Below are 21,122 nucleotides of genomic sequence, written 5' to 3' on the forward strand. Positions count from 1 at the left end.
TGGGTAGGGAAGTGGGGGGCGCTATGGGGGACTTTTGGGATAGCATTGGAAATGTAATTGAGGAAAATATGTAATAAAAATATTAAAAATTAAAAAAAACAATTAAAAAAAATCACACAGATATAGAATGGAACCTAATTATATATGCACCTTAGGAGATTAGTTTTATCCAAGTATCTATTAGGATTAATATCTCTTACAAACATTTAAAAACCAACGTTAAAACTAAAACTATGTACTTTTAACTTCAACACTTATGTGATAAAATTAATAACTTGAATGTACATAATAAAATTAATATTCATATAATAAAAATGTAACTTTTTATAATTGACTGTAAATATTCTATAATGATGAGGTTCTACTTTTGTTTGTTTGTTTTTTTGTTTTTTGTTTTTGTTTTGGTTTTTGATTTTTTTGGTTTTTTGAAACAGGGTTTATCTGTGTAGCCCTGGCTGTCCTGGATATCTCTCTGTAGAACAGGCTGGCCTCGAACTCAGAAATCCGTCTGCCTCTGCCTCCCAAGTGCTGGGATTAAAGGCGTGCACCACCACCGCCAGGCTAATGAAGTTTTAATGAAATTTATCTAGGAGTCTAATTTCTTATTCACAGTTAGTCATTCAATCAGTGTTTGTGGAGTGTGACCTAAGGGCTCAACACTAGCCTTTCCCTTCTCTAAATGGCTTTATTGAAAATGAAGGCTCTCAGATTACTGAGAAAGATATGCAAGAGACACTCTAGTGAAATCAACTTAAGCCCTGCCAGAATGACACAGAGCAACAATTCTCAAATCTTTACAAACCTGTGAATCACTTGAATGTTACATTTCACAAAATAATGGGCACCAAAGAATTTGGTTTAGGCGAAGCAAATGGGACCCTGAAGTACATGTTTTAAATGAAACTTTTGGTAATGTGCTGATTTTCAACAACAGTTTCAGAAATACAGGCTTAGTCTTAGAGCTCCCTGGGTGCAATACTTAAATCCATGAATGATTCAAAAGGGAAAAACCAAAGGCTTGGGTATTATACAAAGGATTGTTCGCTTAGTAGTTTAACATGGGTACGAGGAGTAGGTTGTAGTAAGGCTACAGTTATGAATGAAACATAGAAAGCATAGTTTATCCTGATAAGGCTTTTACTACAGTGGTCGGAGACAAACAATATGTTGGTAACATTCTGCAGAATTTGTAGAAATAGCTGTTATAAGTGGGTGGAGTAACTTAAGATTTATTTAATATGCTTCAACAATATTTTTTACATTGAAATGTTTCTCCAAAGAATGTCTCCATGTGAACTTACAATTCTTTTATACACTAGTGAAACGTTCATAAATACAAGAATAATGAGCTCAGGTTTTTGCTTCAAACAATATGATATCTTAGTCTCTAAATAAATTATTGCCACAAGTAATGCTGATATAACTTCTTGACAACTACCCTGCCATGTTTTCATTTTCATTAATGAAAAATATGTGGGTTTTGTACTGGCTCCAATAACATTTCCTTGTAAAAATCACATACACTTTGAGAATTAGTTATAATTTTATATGGTCTCCTTTTTTATTTATCTTTGTTGATGAATAAAATATTTTATTTTTGAAAGATTCACAGTGTAGTGTTGAAGTGTTTCTAACTCACACATTTCAGAGGGCACATTAAAACATGTCACAAATACAGTGACAGAGAGTGGCAAGGGAAACATACTTTCAGAAACTTACAAGCATATTCAAACATTTCAATGAAGATTACATGATTTTTATTTGGAAAATTTATTCTCAATATTATTTGCTATAAGATGTATAAAATATACCTTTGATAATTTTCTATTTTCCTAAGATGTGCTTCTATATTTGTTATACAATTTTATCTTTTTTAAAAATTAAATAATTTTTTACACTCCATATTCCATTCCCACCCCCCCTCACCCTCTGATGACTGTTCCACATCCCTGCCCACCCCCAACTCCACATGGATGCCCCCAACCCCCACCCCACCTAACCTCTAAACTCCTTGGGATCTCTAGTCTCTGGAGGGTTAGGTGCATCATCTCTGAATGAACACAGACCCGAAAGTCCTCACTGTATATGTGTTGGGGGGGGGGGTCTCATATCAAGTGATGTATGCTGCCTGTTTGGTGGTCCAGTGTTTGAGAGATCTTGGAGGTCCAGATTAATTGAGACTGCTGGTACTCCTACAGAATCGCCCTTTTCCTCAAATTCTTTTAGCCTTCCCTAATTCAGCAACATGGCTCGGTTGCTTCTATCCATTGGTTGGGTGCAAATATTTGCATCTGACTCTTTCAGCTGCTTGTTGGGTCTTTCAGAAGGCAGCCATACAAGGTTCCTTTTTGTGAGCCCTCCATAGACTCAGTAATAGTGTTAGGCCTTGGGACCTTCCCTTGAGCTGGATCCCACTTTGGGCCCGTCAGTGGACCTTCTTTTCCACAGGCTCCTCTCCATTTTTATCCCTGTCATTCTTTCAGACAGGAACAATTATGGGTCAGAGATGTGACTGTGGGATGGTAACCCCAATATGATCTCTTGTAATGTTACTATTACCTAACAATAGTTATTTCAAGTTTATCATTTTAATGATAAAGATAAGCTGGGAGGGGTATTCATACTGTATTTTATTTGTTGTTAGTATAGAACACTAAACTTCAAAGAGTTGACACGTATAAATAAAATAAAATTTTACTGTATAATAAAACATATTTTCATATTTTATATTTTTATTTTATTATAAAATAAAGTCAATGAAGTAGTGTACAGGATCTGGAAAGCAACATAATATAATGTTTAAACATTTATTTACTATAGACATTTTTAGTATGTTTTGTATTTGACTATAATATTAGTGTTTAATGAGCTCATAAACCAATATGATTATATTTAGCCATAATTGTTTCTTATAATTGAGGGAAGGACTTTGTGCTATGAAACAATTTGGAAAATATAAAAATAATCCAGACAACCCTGACAAACCCCACTCAAAACATCATTTTATTCACCCATGTTAATACATTTAAACATAATAGCCATTCCACCTGGGTCAACATTTCAACTAGTGTGAACACCAAAAGCAGAAAAAGCTCCTTTCTGCTAAGTATTAAATTTTAGTGATCTTACTCCTAATAGTTTGCCCTAAAGAACTAATTTTTACATCTGTACCACCTTATTGGGTGACTCATCTCACCCAATGGAATATAACAAATTACTCACAATCAAAGTACCAAAACCAGATTTAGGAAAGCAAATAACATCAAAAGGAAGAGGTGACCAGAACAGAGGGACAGAAGTCATTTGTTTGAATCTGAAAGCACTGCCTGGAATTGTGTCCAAGGCATGGAGTAAGTCCAAGAAAGGAAATCAAGTCCTGAGGGTATAAGCTGGCAGGCTGGAGAATTATGTGTAGCTAAGCAGTTTTTATCACTATTGCTCTGTAGTAAAGCTTGAGGTCAGGGATGATAATCCTCTCCCCCTCCAGCCTTTGTTAAGAATTGCTTTTGCTGTTCTGAGATTTTTGCCTTTCCAGATGAATTTAAGAATTGCTCTTCCCATGTCTTTGAAGAATTGTGTTGGGATTTTGATGGGGATTGCGTTGAATCTATAGATTGCCTTTGGTAGAATGGCCATTTTTACTATGTTAATCTTGCCAATCATGGGCATGGGAGATCTCTCCATTTTCTGAGATCTTTGCTTTTATTCTTTAGAGACTTAAAGTTTTTGTCATACAGGTCTTTCACTTGTTTGGTTAGAGTTACCCCAAGATATTTTATATTATTTGTGGCTATTGTGAAGGGAGTTGTTTCCCTAATTTCTTTCTCAGCCTGTTTATCATTTGTATAAAGGAGGATACTAATTTATTTGGGTTAGTTTTATATCTGGCTACTTTGCTGAAATTGTTTATCAGCTGGAGAAGTTCTCTGGTAGAATGTTTGGGGTGGCTTATGGATACTATCATATCATGTGCAAATAGTGATACTTTTATTTCTTCGTTGTCAATTTGTATTCCCTTGATCTATTTTTTGTTGTCTTATTGTTCTAGCTAGCACTTTGAGTACTTTGATCAGATATGGGAGAGTGGGCATTCTTGTCTTGTTCCTGATTTCAGTGGGATTGCTTCAAGTATGTCTCCATTTAATTTGATATTGCCTGTTAGTTTGCAGTAAATTGCTTTTATTATGTTTAGGTATTGGCCTTGAAAACCTGATCTCTCCAATACTTTTAAGATGAAAGGATGTTGTATTTTATCAAATGCTCTTTCTTCATCTAAGGAGATGATCATGTGATTTTTTTTCTTTGACTTTTTTATATTATGGGTTATGTTAATCGATTTTTATATACTAAACCAACCTTACATCCCAGAGATGAAGCCTACTTGATTGTGATGAATGATGTTTAAGATGTGTTTTTGGAGTCAGTTTACAAGAACTTTATTAATATTTGTACATCTATCATTGATCAATGGAATAGAGTTGAAGTCCCAGAACTAAAACCACAAATTGCAGATACTTGATCTTTGACAAAGAAGCCAAAATTATACAATGGACAAAAGAAAGCATCTTTAATATATTGTAATGGTCTAACTGGCTGTCTATGTAGAAAAAAGAAAATATAGCAATATTTGTCATCTTGCATAAAGTTCAAGTCCAAGTGGAACAAGGACCTCAAGATAAAACCAGATACACTGAATCTAATAGAAGAGAAAGTGGGAAAGAGCCTCAAACTCATTGGCTGAAGGAGAAATTTCCTAAACAGAACTCCAATGACTCATGCTCTAAGATCAAATATTGATAAATGGAACCCCATGAAACTGGAAACCTTCTGTAAGGCAAAGGACATAGTCAATAAGACAAATTGGCAACCTACAGACTGGGAAAAAATCTTCACTAACCCCACATCTGATAGAGGGCTAATATCCAAAATATATAAAGAACTCAAGAAGACAATTACCATAAAACCAAACAACCGAATGAATAAATGGGGTATAGAACTAAAATGAGATTTCACAACTAAGAAATCTTGAATGGCTGAGAAGTATCTAAAGAAATGTTCAAAGTCCTTAGTGATCAGAGAAGTGCAAATTAAAACGACCCTGAGATTCCACCTTACACCAATCAGAATGGCTAATATCAAAAACACAGGTGACAGTACATGCTGGAGAGGATGTGGAGAAAGAGGAACACTCCTACATTACAGGTGGGAATGCAAATTGGTACAACTTGGGAACTCAGTCTGGAGGTTCCATAGAAAATTGAAAATAGATCTACCTGAAGACCCAGCCATACCACTCTGGGCAATATACCCAAAAGATGCCCTACCATGCTACAGGGGCACAAATTCCACTATGTTAATAGGGACCTTATTTTTTGATAGCCTGAAGCTGGAAACAACAACCCAGAAGACATCCTGAGTTTTGCAGGCAAAGGGATGGAACTAGAAAATATCATCCTGAGTGAGGTAACTCAGACCCAAAGGGACATGCATGGTATGTACTCACTAATAAGTGAATGTTAGCCAAAAAGAAAAGTACAGAATACCCAAAATGCAGTCCATAGAACTCAAAAAGGTCGACAATCAGAAGTGCCCAAGAGGATGCCTCCGTTCCACTTGGGAGGGAAAAGAAAGCAATCACAACTGGAGAGGGAAGGAAGGACTGGGAGGGAAAGTGGGCAGGGAGTAGTGGGGGTATAGGGGAACCTGATTTGGTATTGGGTGAGGGAAAAAAACCTAAAGCCCTGAGAGCCAGCAGAAAGAATGGAAACAGGCAACCTTGGGAGATACGAGGTTGGGGGGTGGGGGTCCAGAATACCCCAGAGACACAGGAAGTGAGAGACTCTCAGGATTCAAAGGGAGGGACTTAAGATGAAATGCCCTACAGTACGGAGAGGGAACTTATAGAGCCCACCTACAGCAGGAAGACAGGGCATCAAATGAATGAGAGGGAGGCCACAGTTGTTCCTGTCTGAAAGAATTACAGGGATGGAAATGGAGAGGAACCTGAGGAAGGTCCAGCGACAGGCCCAAAGTGGTATCCAGCTCAAGGGGAGGTTCCAAGGCCTGACACTATTACTGAGGCTATGGAGCGCTCACAAAAGGGATCTATCGTGATTGCCTTCTGAAAGATCCAACAAGAAGCTGAGAGGTAAGATGCAGATATTTGTACCCATCCAGTGTTATCAAGTTTTCTCTATTCCCAAGAGGTAAAGGTTGGTTAAGTAATAGTTGAATAGGATCCCATTGTGTGTAATACTATATAGCTATTATAAAACAAGGATGTCATGAATTTTGCAGGCAAATGGATGAAACCAGAAAATATCATCCTAAGTGAGGTAACACAATTCCAAAAGGTCAGGCATGGTATGTACTCATTGATAAGCAGATATTAGTCAAAAATACAGAATGTCCTTTATACACCCCCAGACTCTACTCAGCAGCTGACTGAGATAGATGCAGACACTCACAGCCAACCATTGGGCTAGTGTCAGGGACACCTATGGAAGAGTTAGGGAAAGGATTGAAGGAACTGAAGGGGATTGTAACCCCATAGCTAGACCAACAGTGTCAACTACCCTGGACCCCTGGGAGTTCCGAGAAACTAAGCCACCAACTAAAGAACAAACAGGGGTTGATCAAAGTCTCCCCTGGCCCGTACATGCATAGCAGAAGGCTGTGCTATCTGGCCTCAGTGGGAGAGGATGAGCCTAATCCTGTTGATACTTGATGTCCATAGGAGAGGAGCTGCCCTCGGAGGAGAGAGGAGGGAGCATTGTCAGAAGAACTCTGTGAGGAGGTACAGGGGCAACATTTGTGATGTACATAAATAAAATGATTAATAATAATAACTAGTAAATTATATTCTTTTCAATATAGCTCTGTATACAACTTTTTATTTTCCTTACTTTTTTTTTTTTTGGTTTTTGGAGACAGGGTTTCTCTGTGCAGTCCTAACTGTCTTGGAACTCACTCTGTAGACCAGGCTGGCCTTGAACCCAGAAATCCACCTGCCTCTGCCTCCCAAGTGCTGGGATTACTGGCATGTGCCACCACTGCCTGGTTCCTTGCTTTTTAAAATCAGTTTTGTAAATATAAAGGGTTTTTGGACAGCTTAATCAAGTTCATTTGAAGTCTATGTTACTCATATATTCTGTTAGAATATATTTATTATCAATTATAACCTTTCTAAGGAATATGTTATTATTATTTGTGAAAGCAGTGAAAAATTACAAACTATATTTTAACATAGTAACAAGATAATTAGACTCTTTAGTCACAAACTGTTTTCTTGCCAAGTTAGGCATCATTCCAAAAAACCACAAGGCCTCTACATTCTGTGATGTGATTATAAAATTTTCATTTAAAAAGACACAGTGAATTTCTCAAATTATGTTCCTTCAAAATATTTTTCTTTGGCTGCAACTGTATGAAATTTTCAAAGCTGGAAACACAGTAAGAAAGCATAGATGTTGCTGGAACATATTTTCAATGAATCTGGTAGTTGAAGCAATGTAGGCTTGATTTCTGTTTTATTTCCAGAGGCTATGAAGGTAAAGGAGAAAAGTGAATTGAGAAAACTCACATGGTAGGTGATGATGTCTGATGAGACAGAAGCCAACAGCAGCACCTGTGAAAAGCTCAGAAGAGAGGGCACTGCCGCAGCACCTGTGCACAGCACAGAGAGAGGGCACTGCCAGACAATAACTTATGTGTAGTTCATGAAGAATGTGCAAAGGTTTAGTGCAGAAGTCAGAGAAAGCCATCATGTTGTACTTTTGTACTATATCCAATTATTATGTGTTAAACAATACTTAAAAACAAATCTCCATGGTTTAACAAGCCAAGGTCAAAGTTCTTTGTTTTCCTCAGAACTCAGGTTTTTTCACCAAAGGTTATTACTGGTTCTGTCACAGACATTAAGACAACCCTGACACCACCTTCAAACACCTCAGAAATTTCATATCTCGTTACTCTCAACACAGGATCTCACCGTGATAAATGTGTAGTATGATGCTTGGTTTACTTTCTTGATTATTTTATTTTGCATGATTTTCTCATTCACAAATTACTTTAGAAAACATTACAAACCTCTAAGACAGCAATGTTACAAGTTTTATAAATGTGAATTTAGAAGTTTGATATAATTATTCTGCCATAAAGTTATTATCATAATGTACAACCTCAGGAAAAATGCATCAGAAATGATGATGAGTTATAGCTCAACTGAATCCTTCCTGGGATTTGCTCGATGGACAGTAACAAAGAATGTAATGTAATGTAAATTTGAAATGAGATTAACAGTTACAATTGCTTATAAAGTTGGAGCTATAATTAGATCAAAATATTTAAAAACAATATGATCTTTGTTTAATCTCTGTGCATGATTATTATGAATGCCATTAGTTCATGGGGATGGAGGCCAGAAGATATCTGCTATCCTGGAGCTAGAGACTAGAACAAGACTGGAGCAGCAAGTCTTCTTAATCACTGAGCCAAATTTATATTTTAAATTACAGAAAACTATCTGGAATGTACAAGGGTTTTAGAAAATATTAAGAAACCCAGTGACCTCATCAATGGATAAAATATCTAAATAAAGGAAGAAAAGCCTCTCTTTCCAATAAGATAATGAATATCCACCTCTTAAAGTGTTGAACAATTGGAGGCAATTCCATAAAAAGTAGGCATGTTTAATAAGATCAATGACATACATAAAAGCACATGAATAAAAATACTTTAAAGTTGCTTGAGTAGAAACACTTTTTCAATATCAGCACTAGTAGCTGAAGTAAAGTTGAAATTGAGTCCATAAGAAATTATTGTGACTTAAATATAAAAGAATATGCAGTGATTTTTTTCTAAGAAAGAGGTATGAAAGAGAGAAAAGAACACTATAAAATAGAAGTTAAATGAGCAAATTTTAAAGAAGAATAGAAATTATATAGAAAAATATAATTTGCTTTCCAAATATAAGATGATATCAACAAAAGACAACTGAGCAAAATAGCAGGGCAAACTGGATATCAAGTTCAACGAAAATCAATATAAAATTGAAAATAGTTGTTTCCATTACAGAAATAAAATATAGAATCAGAAAGTATTTGCAAAGAATACGCTGTGATGTACAGCACACATGTTAAGGCAGTAATCCCTCCACAGCATGTGCAGTTGCTCCAGTAAGTCGTCTGTCTCTCTCTCCCATTACATGGAGTTTACATCTCTATTACTTGACTCTTGAGCTGCCTTTCTAATTTGAGTTAGAGCCAGTCTACTCACACATATGACAGAAAATGTAGAGTTTTCCTCAATGGTTGCTCTTACTACACAGAGATTACAAGATGAGTGTGTCTGAACTTCACTGTGCAGAGCCAATGTGGGTAAAAATAATGACTCTGCAGGCTGTGAGTGGGTCAGCTAATGGTTTGTCTCCAGTGGAGTCACCAGGACCTACACTTATCAGTGACACAAAGCAAATGAGCTCAACAGTCCTGAGTGGTATTATGTAGTGCTAGTACAGCATTCATGCCCAGCTACCTACTCACCAGCATTGTGTATATTTAAGATATGCTTTAGAAGGGGTTTCCTGTACAATAATAGCAATAACTTCCAAAATCAAAAGGATGTATTATACATTTCTAACTTAAATAGCAGAAATAATGAGATAGTAAACTCATGGTTGTTTAGATGAAGTGAGCTATGGTTTTACTTTAATTTGAATATAAATGTGAAAATAAAGACTTCAGTTATGTCCACATTAGATAAAGATTAAACAAAACAGCTAGACCTGGGAGGAAGAGTAGGTATGTTTGTATAATGCCTCTGTACACATAAGACTAAAACTACATCAGAGTCAGAAGGAAATATCACACAGTCCAACATATTAATGCAATCAAAGTTTGTGTTTGCAGGATTTTGAACAGAAATTCCCAATACCATTTCAAAGATTATATATTTAAAACCATGCTGGAAGCCACCCAACACACAACACATATTTCTCTTTAAATATTAAAAATTAAATATTAGTTGAACATGCATTTTAAAAGTATGCCTAACTTTTGGTTGACCAATCCCAATTCTAGAAATACAATTTATCAGGGTATTTGAAACCTCCATCCATTTGAAGCATTATGTGATTATGGCAGTATTGTTTGGCACAGATCATTTAAAAAATGAATGTCATTAAGGACCAATATAATGGAAAATTATTATACCATTAAACAGCACATTAACAATGCATGTTAATGATCTGTATCAGTATTCACCATAACGGCTAAATTAAAGTCGTCAAAATAGTTGTGGAGCAAAATATTTATGGAGCAAAAATTAAGAGTGTAAAACCCATGCTTGTGCATGGGTCACTTGACTTTGGTGTCAATAGTGACATTATTCTTATGATTGATGATGCTAAAGTCATATTCTATGACATAAAAATCTAGGCATTTTTTGGACATAGTAATTAACTATCTCAAAAATAACTAACGAGTAGTACTGTTATCACTTTTGCTTCATCAAGGAGGTGATAGAGTCTGCTATAAATCCTTCATATATAAATAGCTGAACCATCCAGTCCAGGTGTGTTTTCAGGCTTGCTCCTGTGCCTCTATGAAATGTCAAAATGTTATTTTTAAATAAAACAATTCTAGTTTGCATCACAGATATATTTTAGTTTTCATCTTAGACAAACATATAAATCTTTTAAATACATTAGTACATCACTACCAGATATAAAGAACTGGGAAGCATGCCCCTTATATCTCAAAGGAAACAGCATTATCAAACAAGATGACCTGAATATAAATTAACTATTTGCACTGAAAATAGAGAATAAAGTAACTATTAAATGAAGAGACAAGTGAGAAGAAAAATGAAACATGAGGTAGAAAGAACAAGAGAGGAAATGAGAGGAGACAAATGAGAACAAGATGAGGAAATGGGAGAGGGGAAGAGGGAGAAGAAGAGACAGACTTTCAATATTTAAGTTGGCAAATTAATTCAGTTTGTTTTAAAGACTTGGGGACACTCCTGTGCTTATATCAGGGCATATATGGTACAATACTGCATACTATGTGTTGGTTGAGAATATATTTTGACCACAGTGCATAAGTTTTTTTCTACTTACATTGTTTTGTTGTCTAGACTAATAGCACATTATGTATGAAGACCAATTATAGTTCCCTTTGCTTATTTAACTCTTAGTCCATGTAGTTTCAACCCAGTGCAGAAAGCACTGATCCTTTCACTGGGGACAAGATAAAAGTCTGGTCAGGTTTCCTTGATTCAGTTTTAAATGGCTTCTGACTCAAAGCATCTGAAGGCAGAAAGTCTCTTTGCAGCTGTGCAGACCCAGGGCAAACTGGAGCTCTTGTCTCAAAGCCAAGATTTCAAATGAGGCTACATCCTCATAAGGTGACCTCTTGATAGATGGAGACAGGCCAATCTGGAAAAGATATGACATTTCCTCCACTGTCTCAAAACAAAGCTCCCAGTTGCTTCACATGGGTGATAACAACACTGAGGCCCAAGCCTTCTATAGTTTTTAAATGTGCTACTTCACTGGCTCAACTTTATGTTTTTAATTTCTTTCTTTCCTTTGATCATTCTTTGATCAGTCTTCTCAACCTAAACTTGAAAAAAAATCATCCACCAACATCCACACCATAACCTCAGATCATCGATGTTGTGAGACTTCCTCCTAAAACTTAATTATTGCAGTCTGTAAATATTATTGATCATAAATGTGATGGATGTGGGAAATCACAGATAAAGTCTTGCAAGGTTTTTGCATGAATGTTGTCTTATGGATTCTCGAGAATCCTCATTTCCACGCCCTTATCAATCTGAGAAGTTTTGAGTATAGTATTTATAGTTAGCATTCTTACTTCTGGTCTTTGCTACCAAAACCATAGAGTAAGCTGAGTTTGTAGCATTCTGGGTCTCTAGTTTAATCCTACACACCATTGCAAATCTTTATCATTGTAATATATAATTTTATTAAAACTGAAATAATGTTAAGTATGTTTAAATTGTAAATGAATAATATTCATTCAAATATATTAAATAATATATTTACAATATATTATAAATATGCCATATAATACTTTTATGTTTACATTTATTTATAAGTAAAATATAAATAATATTAATAATTTGTTTTCCTGTTTCAATATAATTAAACAAACCTTTTGTTTCATTGTTTGTGCATGTTGACACAGGCCCATTGAAACAACTGTTTCTCAGATTCAAGACATTGAAATTCCATGTGCCTCTGCACTCTTATACTCTCTGTTTAATCACTGGTATACACATAGCACATTTGTCAGTGCCTACCACACAGTTGCACAACACAATGCTTGCTGTTTGATTATAACTTTTGCAATTACCAGCCTATCCCACCCCTTCCTCTGATTCTTACAGTCTCTGAAAATCACTCCTGTGATTTTCTCTTGCTTTCAACAAAATTAGAGTATGCAATTTCAAATTGTACTTTCTATTAAAGTAAAACACATTGACAGGGAGACCCCATTATCTTCAGGGTGAGAGGGCTGAATTTGTGCTGACACTCTGGCCTGAAACCAATCCTGTACTCACGTCACTGAAAAATGTTTCCTATTTTTGGAAACATGAGTTCTTCCAAGGTGTCCTAGGGGAAAGCCTTTAAGCTTTTTATTATTTTCTCTAAATGTTTAAATTTGTGTCTTATGCATTCTGACTAACAATTTCTTTCCAGGAAATAAAATATGCTTCACTCCTTCTCCCTGTTTATTGGCCTCATGCTGTCTCTGATTTCTTATAATTTGTAACAGTTTTAACTTTCAAGTGGCAAAAATAATTTCAGTCTTCTTTCAAGGTAAAAAAACCCTATAAATTAAATATTGAAAAAGAGAAAAAATATGGGATGATAAATGGTAGTCATTTATATTAAAAATGTAGTATCACTTACAAATTGGCAACTGTCATATTTCATTAATCTAACTTCTATCCTGTAAGCGTTTGTTAAACTTAATAACAAGCAATATTCTCAATGTGTTATTTAAAACTCAGTATTCAGTAAAGCTTTTGACTAAAGTAAGCAATACTAAAATGTGAAAATTTCTTATGCATTTATTTATTCAATGTACCCTGAATAACCTTAGGCATTTAATGACATGACAGAAAGACTACCATACAATTGAAGAAAATTAAATATAATTAGTGTATTAGCATTGTGTTTGTATGCATTTGTGGCCTCAATATAAAAATGAAGACCAGAGGAAAGTATTTTGAAGTCTGCTTTCCTCTTTCCCATTGTGCATTACTGGTATTGGGCTGAGGTCATCTTTTAGATTCATGGCCTGCTCCCTCTGAGCCATCTAGTCAGAACCCAAATAATATTTATAAAATACTAATTATATGAAATAATGTGTGGTCTGTAGAATATACATTTATAAAGAAATAGAGGTTCAATTGGTATCATGATACTTTTTAAAGATATATAAAATAACATATAAGTATTCTGTAAAATATAAGCAATTAGAAGAAAATGGAATACACAAATGGCAATAGATAAATTAAAATTTGTATACAAATCCTAATGTCATTATTTAAAAATTAATATATCAGACTGGAGAGATCTCAGCAGTTATGCACTGACGCTCATGCAGAAACCTAGGTTTTATTCCAAGCACCCACATAGTGGTTAACCATTGTCTCTAATTTCAGTTCCAGGGGTCTCATGCCCTCTCTGGAATCTGCAAGCATTATGTGAGGAACAGAAGTCTCTGCTGGCAAAATTTCTATTCACATAAAATCAAATAATTTTAAAAATTAAATATTGACATATATTTGCCACAAACATTATATTATTTGAAAATCTTATATGAGTTCTCATGAAATGTAAATTATAATAACAGTAGAAATATGTGTGATGTATTAGCTTATGAGAGCAATATTTGAGGCAAAATATACATAAAAGTTAGTAGAAAACATTCAAAATTATATTTTTCTTTTGAAGTATACAGTGTATTTCAGGACTGCAATATGATCTCCAGTGTCTAAGAATGGACTTGAACTTCTGAACTTCCTAATCCACCTCCTTAGTTCTAGGAAAACATGTCCCGGCCCCATCACCACATGTAGATTATACAGTGATGGAGATCCAAATGCAGGACTACTGGATTCTAGGCAAGCCCTCTGGAACTGTGGTACACGCCCAGCTCCGAGGGTTAGAACCTGGTGTCTTGTGACTCTCCTCAGCATCCAGCATACTTGGTCAGTCATCACTCACCAGTGGGCACAAAGAATAGTCCCTCTCACAATAGGGGGAACTGTGCCACACCTCACTGCATCTGATGCAGACACTAGATTTAAGTAAGCTAACGTTTCCTATCAAGTGTCACCTGAATGGCTTTGTGATGTCATATTTATGCAAGAGTCTGAATTCTCGAGTTCATAGCTATAGCCTGTGCTGTAAAGTTTCTCTATGAAGCAGTATAAATATAAAATGTGCACAGTGGTGCAATAATCCAAGCATCACTCATTGCACAGCCTTAAAATTATCTTAATTTAGGAAATATGAAATGAAAAAAAACACTGAAAAAAGAGGACAGCAGTTTTTTTTTTTTTTTTTTGAATTCAGGAAAACATTTTCAGAAATTCTCAGTAAAATTTTACCATGGAAAGTGATCTGATATTTCATCACATTTTCTGAAACCCTTTTGCTGACCATTGCTTGGATTATTTAAACAGAAGGTCCTAATCACAATAGCTCATTACTTTGCATTCTTTGAAGTCAAGATGACAGTGAGGACTGATCATTTTTGAGGTCCTGATCATTTTTCCACTTGGAATTATTTGATGAAGAGACATTTATATAGGTTATAATCAATCAGCATGCTTAGAAAAGCAGTAGAATGACTGATTGAGGGAACTGGAACTATTTAGTCACCGGGATGAAGACTCAGAGAAGACACAAATAGCTGCTCCAAAAATAGGAGGCGTTTACAATAGTGCCAAGTCCTCCCACATCAGTCATCATGCAAGACAATGCACCACAAGCTTGTCCACAGGCTTATTGGATGGGGATGTTTTCTCCACTGATTTTCTGCTTTCAAATTGACCCTACCTTGTTTCAAGTTGACATGAAACAAGCTACACAAACTAAGATTTTCTTCTGTGTTCTCTTTTATTCCACAGTTCTATGATAGTTCATGTGATTAACACTCTACTGATTGACAATTGTTTCAGAGATGGTTAACAAACGGAAGAGTAGATGGGTGAGAGGAAAGTGGGAGGCTAGTCAATGGATCAAAGGTTACATTTCGGACCAGCGAGTTCTCCTATGCTTTTCTGGGGTACTCAACATTATATTACATTTTGAATAGAGGAAAGAAAGATGTTTGAGTGTCCTCATTACTAATAAATGACAAATAGTGATTTGACATAGTAAATAAACATTGTGTTGGATTCATGCAAAATAAGATTTAAACTTTGTTTATTTTCTATCAATACACTTTAAGGTCTCTCTACACCTCCAATTCTGTGATTCTGCTTAAACTTCCCAGAATGTTCTCTTACAGTTATGTGAGTTACATGTAAAAATTTGATACTTGCTTACTTGAACAGGGGGGCAAGTAAGCTGGAAGGGTACATAAGATTACATGTGTGCTGATGTTTAACATTTAAGAAAGGTGTACTTCAAATTACAATAAACCTGATGATGACTTTATGCAGTATTATGTCAAGTTTGAACTGAATTGTAGTTGACTGGAATTGCTTTTTTCCATGTGACTAATATAGGTCAGTACTTTTGGCAAGATTTGACTTTCTCTGCTTCTGATATGATAACTGTGGAGTAGGGTCAGCTACTTTATTTTTCATTTTGATAGACACAATGAGAAGCTAGATTGTACTAAAATAGAATAGGACAAACCACTCAGGATTTTCACTATTCCTGTGACAAAACCCTTTAGTCCTTACTATGAATGACATGGCAGTTATGGAAGGCTTCACAATGGATTGGCTAAAAGTTTCACCACGCCCATTTCTGTGGGAATGGAAGGTAAATATAAAGGGAATCTGAGTTCTGGGAGAACTATGATCTTCAACCACATTCCCAAAGGCAACCAAGTTTCAGCTACAGGAAAAACCTGAAGTAGAAAGATCATTTCTGCTTCCTCATATTGCACATCTACTGATCAATTCTTGGTTTTATTCAGGTTGCTGCTGTTAAAGAATATATCAAAGAAGGTATCAGAAAACATGACTAAGTGAGAGCAGTCAAGAGAGAATACAATTACTTAAGAAACTGACCAGAAACCATTGTCTACATCCTGGGATCCAAATCATTTGTCTCATATATATATATATTTGTCATATATATATATATATATATATATATATATATATATATCATTAAGAGACCAATTATACACTTAATAAAAGATGTAAAGATGTTTGACAAATCTTTGGAAACTCAGCATAAGTTAATATCCAAACATATTGTTTTCAAGTAAACAATGATATGCAATATTTACTTATAGTACAATAAATTATATCAAGTTTTTTTTTTACTTAAATGGTTTAATTTCATGCATAATGAAGTACTGAATAATATACATATATATATATGGGTGTGTATGTTTATGTGTCTATATATTCTTACATAATAATGTGAATAAAATGACTGAGTTATTTTCATAGAAATTAACATGAGTCTGAGTTGAAAGTTACATTGTCCCTTGAGATTAAATTTTATATTAGCATATTTCCTTCCCTCTCTTTTTCCCACTCTCCCTTTCTCCCTTTTCTTCCTTCATTCCCTCCTTTCATTCTTCCACCATAATCACATTCCCTTATTTTTATATACCTTGCTTCTTTTTTATTTTTTAAAAATGTGCTTATTTTTATGTGTAAAAGTATACATACATATATGGGCTTGAAAATGGTATCAGATTCAGTTGATCTGGAGTTACATATGGTTGTGAACAATTCTGCAGGTGCTAGAACAAAACCCTAGTTCTCTACAAAAGCAATAAGCATTCATCCACAAAAGATCTCTTGAGACTCATTTTTCTACCATTTTACAGATGGATCTGATCTCTACTGTCTGGTCTCTTGATAATTTATATGGAATTAAATAAATTGTAAACTACAACCATTCATCATATATTTAAAACTGCTTAGTTTCCAATTTTTAATTTTAATTTCAATTTTTGTAAATCTAAATAAACGTATTATCATTGAATTATAAAAATTGAAAGTGAAATTTAAAGATATCCCTTTTATGCTTTAGGGACTTATGCATATTTATTGGTATTTTACATAACTATTAACTGTTTATGGGACATGTGTTGCATTAAACCATGTTAAACTTTCAATCTATAAAGTTTATAAAAGTAACATAAGGATAATAAAATATAACAGTATATAACAAAATAGTAAAATATGACATAATGATAATAAAATACAAAGTATGTTTTGTAGCAACAATCAGAATCAAGTTCCCATAAGATTTATGCATTATTAATCTTAGTCTAAAAGTATTCTTACATGAAATAATATGAAATTAAAAATATGCAAGAATAGTGTTAAAGTACATATTTATTTTATGAAAAAATTTTAAAGAGTACTTGATCTCCCCTAGGAGCCATGACATGAGGAGCCACTGCTGGGCCACAGGCTGGCTGATAGAGAGGTACCTCTCCCACCTGAACCAGTGCAAAGCTCTCTCTGACAGAGCCACAGCATGGTTGACTATATCATGGAGTATGACTATGATGCTGTACATGATGATGAGTTAACTATCCGAGTTAGGGAAATCATCAGAACTGTGAAAAAACTACAGGAAGAAGGATGGCTAGAAGGAGAACTTAATTGGAGACCAGTCATGTTACCTGAGAATTTTGTTAAGAAAATCAAGAGACAGAACACAAGGATGACAATTTGCCCATCAAATGGGAAAAGCATAGAAATGTAGCAAGTCTTGTACAGCACTTAAGGACTGCCAGCTGGATGAATTCAGCCACATCCACAAACCAAAGCTATTAAGAAGAAGACAAAAAAGCATCAGTGTAAAGTTCTTTTTGACTACTCTCCACAAAATGAGGGTGAACTGGAACTGACCATTGGGGATGTAATTGATGTCATCGAAGAGATAGAAGAAGGCTGGTGGAATGGAACCCTGAACAATAAGTTGGGACTGTTTCCTTCCAACTTTGTGAAAGATTAGAGTTCACAGATGATGGCGAAACTCACGATGCTCAGGAGGAATCAGAAATTCCTTTGACTGGCCCTACCTCACTCACCTTTGCCTTCTCCAGGGAATGGGAGTGAACCTTCTCCCGGATCAGTTGCAGAGCCAAAGAAAATCTGAAGAATTAGATTTTGAAACATCTTTAAAGAAGGCTCTGGGAAACTTAGGACAAGAACTTCCAGTAGTGAAACAGAGGAGAAAAGCAAACAAACAACCACCACCACCACCACCACCAAAACCCAGAAAAGCCTTTAATTCTACAGTCACTGGGATGTAGAACCAGAATGTGGAGGTAATAAAATCAGACATTGATGGCAAGATTAAAGCTAAGGAATATTGTGAAATATTATTTCCCAATGCAGGAAGGAGACTGGAGAAGCAGGCTGGTGGCAGGGTTAACTGAACTAAGAGGGAATGTTTCCACATAACTTTGATGTTCAGATAAGTGAACTAGATAAAGACTTTCCAAAACCAAAGAAACCATGTCCTCCTAAAAAAGGTTCAGGTCTAAAGCCTGACCTATTAGCCGCAGAGAAGAAAGCAGAAGCAAATGATGGGGAAAAAATTCCGTGGACGAACTTAGAGCCCAGATTTTTGAATTATTGTTTGTTGTAGATTCACTGAAAAAGGATCATGGGAAAGAACTGGAAAAACTATGCGAAGAATTAGAAGAGAAGGCCATGTGAAGTAATCTAGATGTGGAAATAGCAAAGCTGAAGAAAGCTGCTCTGTTGTCTTGAGATGGTGTGGACCCAGTGTTCCTAACGGTCCATGAACTTAACTGACTTGTTAAAAACAACAGATGTGGTATTGTGATGAAGAAATAAGAGAACATGAACTGTGATATCTATGGAAATGTTGGGGCTGACAAGTTTTTAAATCTATTCTGTTTTGCCAATATGAAAAAGAAAGAAGAGGCCTTATTTCTTACTCTACTGGGATTGCAAACATTTCATATGTTCGCTTGAAAATACTACTGTATTTGTATAAAAAGGAAAGACATTTCATAATAGTTTTTCATCGAAACATATTATTTTTAAAGAATTCTATATTATACATATCTTTATATTTATATATTTATATTATATAATATATTTATATGTATTTATATTTATATTGTAATATCTTTACAAATAAGATGCAAGGTAAACTCTTTGAGAAGGATGGGTTAATTTTATAATAGAGTCACTATTTTTCTGTAATGCATAGAGCATGGACTTGTGTACATACACCACACACACACAACACACACACACACACACACACATGTGTGAACACACACACACACACACACACACTTTCCTTTTAGCTTCTTACCCAGGATTCCACTGTTGTGACTGCTTGTCTGCAGTGCTGTTTGTACATTGGGTGATAAAGTAGGCGTTCCTAGTTACCAGGTTTCTCAGCCATGCATATTTAATCATTAATGAAATAATAACAGTAACAATAAATAAAACTTCTAGCGTGTTCTACAATGGTCACTATTAAAGGAAGCTAGTTAAATTATATTAGTCTAAGCTTGAGAAAATAGGAGCATGCTATTTCATTTTCATGTGCCCTAAGAAATCTAAAAATGTCATGCTAATTCATACTTGTGCTTAGACACTGCAGCACATGTGGAATATGTAAACACCAACCATATTGTTGTATTCTTATGCTCATTCTACAATCTTAAATATTACTCATTTCATTATCTTGCATTTAGCTCATTGTACCATTCTTTTAATTTTCTCTAATGATAATCTTAGGAAACATAGCTTCTAAACACAGATATTTTCAAAATTCCAGATGAAGAAATTTGGAAATTTGGAAAACTATAATAAAACATTCAGGTTTTACAGACATAATTTATCTAAAAGAACAAATTAATTCCTAGAGATATTTTGAACTGTAACATAGGCAAAGTGAAAAAGAGTATTAGTATTTCACAAGTAGTAATATATGTTATGTAAATCAAATATAATTGATCATGTTGAAGATCATTCCATAATGGATGCTGAGCCATTTCCTTAGCATCACAATCAAGAGTTAAATGTCTTAGGTTGGCTCAAACACATTTGGGGCAGTATGGCTACAGACCAGGTGAACATAACAATGTTGTATCTGTAGGGCAACATTTCTAAAAACACAAAGGTTAATTTTAAAAAGTGAAATATTTTTATTGTTAAAAAAAGTTAGGCTTTAAACTTTACTTTAGAACATGAATGACAGTTCATAAGTTATCATGCTTCTTAAAAAGAAAAACAATACCTTTTCTTTACAGTTTAATCTTAAAATAAAAAAATGTTTTAAAGTCAGATTTCTTGTGATGCTTCAAGTAAAATAGAACTGAAGTAAAAAAAAATAGAATTACCAACACAAAGTTACACTTGATTAGATTCTGGGGAGAGCTAGTTGTACATAGAGTGTACATTTTAGGTTTTTGACAAAGGGCATTATATATTGCAGGCTGGACTTAACCTTGTGATATAGCAAAATTGGTCTTAAACTTCCAGTGCCCCTGCCTCTGCCTCCCAAGTGCTAGGATGACAGGCATACCCAGTGTGCCTTGCCTTCTTAACTATTTCAAGTCTGAACTCATCTAATGAGAGGTTATTGATGAACAAAATTGCTCCGTAATATTTTTAAGTGATAAGTCAAAGAAGTATTTGCTTCAATGGTTGGACCTGGAGGGCATCATCCAGGTAACCCAATCACAAAAGAACTCAAATGATATGTACTCACTGATAAGTGGATATTAGCCCAGAAACTTAGTATATCCGAGATATAAGATACAATTTGCAAAACACATGAAACTGAAGAAGAACGAAGACCAAAGTGTGGACACTTTGCCCCTTCTTAGAATTGGGAACAAAACACCCATGGAAGGAGTTACAGAGACAAAGTTTGGAGC

At 34.9% G+C, this 21,122-nt stretch overlaps 1 protein-coding gene and 1 pseudogene across 4 annotated transcripts in view; one reads left to right on the plus strand and one right to left on the minus strand.

Moving 5' to 3' along the window:
• The window catches only part of Cntn5 (contactin 5), a 1,179,522-nt gene that overhangs the window by 996,382 nt on the left and 162,018 nt on the right, over positions 1-21,122 (minus strand). The window lies entirely within an intron of this gene.
• Positions 17,719-18,844, plus strand: LOC110301420 (annotated as a pseudogene).

This window comes from Mus caroli, chromosome 9 (assembly GCF_900094665.2).
Source record: "Mus caroli chromosome 9, CAROLI_EIJ_v1.1, whole genome shotgun sequence".
NCBI lineage: Eukaryota > Metazoa > Chordata > Mammalia > Rodentia > Muridae > Mus > Mus caroli.